Raw genomic sequence first — 5,186 nt, forward strand, 5'->3', positions numbered from 1 at the left:
AAAGCACAGACTACCATAAAATTTATATAGGGGTAGATTTTTATGGGCTTGTGTATTAATAGTCTCTAATAAAATAAAGTTTGCTCTGTGTGTGTGTGTGGTTTGCGTGCATATGGCTACACTCACCGTCCAGTTCTCGGTGTGCTGGATAACCTGCGCAGGAATTATTAAAGAGGGTATATACATATACCCATTAACACATAGTGATAAATCAGTGAACGTCTGGGTTTGCCTGTGCACATACCGAGATCTAATTTCTGAGCTGAGAGAACAATATATCATCTCCGATATTTCAACAAGTGGGGTTTTTGTGAGTCTTAAATGTTTTGCGAGCCAGACTATGCAACCGGAAATAATGGATTTTCTATGAGATATTAAAGAAAAATCCATTTTTTTTTTCTCCTTGGAAAGTCGTTTAAAGTTTGGGAAATAAAATCCCAGAGATTTGCGAGGATATTAAATTGTTTCGTTCCCTCTTTGCACACACGTGTGTGTGCACGCACACAAGCACGCTTCCACACGCACACACGTGCTGCCCTTTTTGTAAGGATTCCCACCAAACCCATGAAAGGACACCAGTGGGTATTAAATGATACGATTCAGGAATTTTCCATCCACGGGTTTAATTTTTCCCTAGGTATTTACATTTACATATACTTTATTTATATTTTATAGATAAATATTTTATACGTTTTTATTCATTGTGTATGTATATGTGTGTACGTTTAGCAAGACATGTAGATTAATTGAATTGAGCCTCGGCTCCGGAGACCCTGGCAGACTCCACCAGGGACGTTCTGCGGGGCAATGCGGGTGCCTCCCGCCCGGTACCGCAGCGCAGAGGGGCGATGAGGTGCAGGCAGTAAGTGCTGGAGGGGTTGCGAAGGGAAGCACCCCGGCACGGGCGGCGGACCCGCCTGACATGGAGCGGGGATGGCCCGGGCTTTGTTCCCTACCATAGCTCACATCTTCCAGGCCCTTTAATAAGTCCAAATATTTACCCTCGTGAGAAATGCTTTATGCGGCCGCATGAGGGCCGGTAACCTTTGACAGGAGCCATCACAAAACACTCCTCCGTAATGGACCACAGTGCGCGTACATCTAATTTATTGTGCTAAAAGTTATTGCAGCGGCTGCGGGAGGGGGTCTCGGACTACAAATAAGCGTTTTGCCACTGAGCGGAAAACACCGCCCCTGGGTCAGCCGGGCAAAGCCACAGGGTATCCGATTCGGCCCCATCATCCATCCCATGTGATGCCGCTTTCATGCTTTTTGGGGGAAAATGAATACAACAAAAAAACCCGCACCGGATGCTGCAACGCGATCCCCGGTAATGCGGCAGGCAATATGTTTCCCGTGTATCTGATAAAGTGGACCGTTGAAACGAAGGGAAGGAAATCGTGCCCGATTTAACGGGGAGTAGCGGGAAAACCCCTCAGCCCCGCGTGGCGGCGGTGCCAGCGCCGGTCCGGAGCCACCGGGAGTCCCGGGCTTGGACCGGCCGCGGTGCGGTGCGGTGCGGTGCGGTGCGGTGCGGTGCGGTGCGGTGCGGTGCGGTGCGGTGCGGATGGAGCCCCCGCCCGGGGTGGGAGCAGTCCGGGAGCCTTTTAAACTCGGCGGCCGGTGCGGGCTAATAAGGGGGGACACTTCCAGCGGGAGCAGCACCCGTGGGGACAGCAGGAGGAAGCCCGATGGGATATTACCCTGTTTGTTTTCCCTTTGATCCGTAGGAAATAGGTCCTGCACTGCGTGACCCATTAAACTAATAAGATTATAAAGATCAGCAAGAGGGGCTGGGGTTGCTAATGGTTCCCATCTGGGCCAGGTTTCGGCGTTATTAAAAACGGCGAGGCAGCGGGCTTGGGTTACAGAGCCGAGGTGAAAGCGGAGAGAGCGGAGAGCCGGGACCACACATCGCACCAATTAGCGCGGCGGGGCGGAAGGGCCGGAGGGGCCGGCTCGCCAGAAACCCCGGCGGGCCCCGCGCCCCGCCCCTCATGCATATGCAAAAGCGGCGCTTCTATGCAAATCAACGGCCCGGGGCCGCCCTGGGCGGTGCGCAGGGTGGGCGGGAGGCGGAGACGAGCCTGATTTGAATAGCACCGCCCGGAGCGTGACGTATCCGGGCCCTCCTCCAATGAGGGCGGCCGCCGTCTCGGGTTGCGCTGGGGCGTGCTCCCCGCCGTCCCCGCCTCCCCGAGGCACGCCCTCCTCACGTGCCGTGCAGCCAATAGCAGCGCTGGATGCAAATATCCAGGGGGCGGTGCGCGCACCGAGGCTGCGGATTGGACGCGCAGCGCCGGCGGCGGGCGGCCCCCCTCGGAGGGGCGGGCGCGTCCCGCGATTGGCCGGCGGTGTGGGCCGGGCGCGTGACGCCAGACGGGCGGAGACCGGGGCGGGGCGGGCCCCGCGCTCCTCCCGCCGCCCCCCGGCCCCGCCCGCGGCCTCTGCCCGCCCGCAGAGCGGGGACCGCCCCTCTGGCCGTGAGCCCGCCCGCAGAGCGGGGACCGCCCCTCTGGCCGTGAGCCCGCCCGCAGAGCGGGGACCGCCCCTCTGGCCGTGAGCCCGCCCGCAGAGCGGGGACCGCCCCTCTGGCCGTGAGCCCGCCCGCAGAGCGGGGACCGCCCCTCTGGCCGTGAGCCCGCCCGCAGAGCGGGGACCGCCCCTCTGGCCGTGAGCCCGCCCGCAGAGCGGGGACCGCCCCTCTGGCCGTGAGCCCGCCCGCAGAGCGGGGACCGCCCCTCTGGCGCTGCGCACGGCCGGTGCCGCCAAGCGGGGCGGGGAGGCCGGTGCCGCCCCGCGCCGCCGGGGTGCGTGAGACAGAAGGGAGGGGGAAGGACAGAAACCCCCGACGGCGGGGGGGCGGTCCCAACTCCGCCCTTTGCGGCTAACGAGCAGCCTCGAGCGCGGGGCAATTAGCGGGTGTCAGCCCGGGCGAAGGCGCTGCGATCGAGGGGCCGAGAGGAGCGCTCAGGTGGAGCCGGGCGGGGCTGAGTTTGACGCACGGGTGCCGCAGCGAGAGTGCGCGGGTTCAGCCCCGCTCGGTATCCATCACTTCGTGTGCCGCGGTGAAAAATGCCGCCTGCGCGGTTAATAGGAAAAATTCCGATAATGGAAAGACGCCTCCGAGATACCGCGCGTCCGAGCGGCAATTTAAACCTTCCCCCAGCCTCCTCAGTGCGGTTTTTAAAAGAAGCAAATAGCATTGGAACTATTCGCTCTAGGCAGCTTCGTGCTTTTTTAAGTGCCCCAGCTTCACCTCGCCATGATTTAGATGATCATCTGAAGTGATTTAAGTGATCGTCTTGCCTCGAGCGATCGTTTCAGCCTTTTCGTTAAAGTCGTTAAAGTCGCTTTCATAACAAAAATCTCCTGGTGGTCAGTGGGGTCTCAAAGGCACCGCGTTAAAGGGCTTATTTTTAGCTAACAAGACTGAAGAACATCTGAAAGTTTACTCATATATAATCATGCTTCACCCCATTATTTGCCTTTTTTTTTTTTTTAACAGATTGTTCCTCGCCATTGACACGGTACTTCACAAAGCTGTTTTTCTCTGTATTTCATGAATACACACGAATTGACAGCTGACGTAAACACTTCGCGGAAATAACATAGTATAAGTTAAGGGTGTAACTCTGCCTTCAGAACTCACTTCACAGCTGGCCCAGCAAATGCACAAATGATACCGGGATCTCTCAGAACGGCAGCAAACAGTTTTCAACACAGCACACTGCAGTTTGTACATGAGGGTGGTTTGTAATGTATCTCTATCTCTCCGTGAAAGCTGTGTGCAATATTTGTTCTAAACACAAACTGTTAAATCGTACCGTGTATTTCGTTAATTGGGAGCCTGAGAGCCGTAGCGTCAAGCAGGGAGGCAACTTTGCGCTCTGATCCTGGAAGCGCTAATGGGATAATGCTTGCTATTTTTCAGGACTTCTAGGATAAATTGTTCGTAACTTTTGCAAAACTAGGGACAAAATCCCTGCTTAAGGATCCAGCAAACGAAAACTAAAAAATCCGTCTAGAGAAAGATAAAACTCATCGTAAACAGTAAAGGAAGCTACACGAGATGCTGGGTGTAGCTCATTTTCAGGGAGTAGACTTGGGTAGAAAATTAGAGGTATACCCAGAACGCAGTTGTAGGATCTGGTATGGAAAACCTGGTCATTCTGAAGTTCGCTGTATTAGTATAATTCATGTATGAAGTTCCCGCAGTGCCTGAGAGGGAAATGTGCAAGGATGCAATGTATATTTTTTTCTCTGCATGACAGCATGCCTTCGGGGCAGTTGTTTTTATATTAAAAATATGTGTTTGTTTTACTTCAAAATGTGTAAAATGCCTTTGTTTGGAGGGTTTGGGTTTGTTTGGGGCTTTTTTTTTGTTTCGTGTTTTTTTCCTACATTGTTAATTTTTTTATATACTGTATGCTGGTGTTTCTGCTGCTCGCATAATTTAATAGGGGAATTGTGCAAGTTTGCTGTATTATTGCTGTCATAAATGACATGGTATACCACTGAAAACAGAGGTGAAATCTAGCTGAATTGTTGTACTAGACCCACACAACAAAGATAATTTCTAGCTAAATTGTGTATTTTTCTAGACACTGTGTCTTCTTGTCATTTAGATATGTTTAAAAACATGCAAATAAATTCTGGCTATTTATAAAGATTATTACAGATTCCTGCTGCACAGCAGGAGAAAGTGAAACAAGTGCATTAGCTTGGTTCTTTACCTGACCTAAATTGATGTAGGTAGGAACATTTCCTGCTAGCTGGGGATCTGTGATATTGGCAGATTTTTATGCTATTGAGATCCTGGAATTTAATTTACCTGAAATGCAAAAGAAGTTTTGATGGATAAATTTACAGGATCGGGCCAATGCAAAGAAAAAAAATCAATTGCTGAACAGTTGGTGTCGGCTTATTTTATCATGTCTCTAATCCTGGTTTAGTTTAACTTTCTAATTACTTTGGATATACAGTTCATCAAGATGTCTGAAACTAAATGGCAGAAAATTCTACAGTATAGCTTAGTAGGACTGTTAAAAGGATTATGTAGCTGTATGGATAATAAAAAATACACAAAGAACTGGAAATACAGGAATGTAAAAGGAATAGAAATACTTCAGAGTGTAAAACATTGTTGGAATTGATGTTTCCTTATGTAGGCTTTTTCATAATTC

The 5,186-nt window shown here is 51.6% G+C and overlaps 1 long non-coding RNA gene across 1 annotated transcript; it reads left to right on the forward strand.

Moving 5' to 3' along the window:
• The first annotated feature begins 2,773 nt into the window (after nucleotides 1-2,773).
• On the forward strand, nucleotides 2,774-4,321 carry LOC128809565 (uncharacterized). The gene is made up of 2 exons (XR_008437779.1): nucleotides 2,774-2,810; nucleotides 3,509-4,321. It is a non-coding gene; the product is annotated as an uncharacterized LOC128809565 (long non-coding RNA).
• The last annotated feature ends 865 nt before the right edge of the window (nucleotides 4,322-5,186 follow it).

The sequence above is a fragment of the Vidua macroura genome, chromosome 1 (genome assembly GCF_024509145.1).
Source record: "Vidua macroura isolate BioBank_ID:100142 chromosome 1, ASM2450914v1, whole genome shotgun sequence".
Lineage (NCBI taxonomy): Eukaryota > Metazoa > Chordata > Aves > Passeriformes > Viduidae > Vidua > Vidua macroura.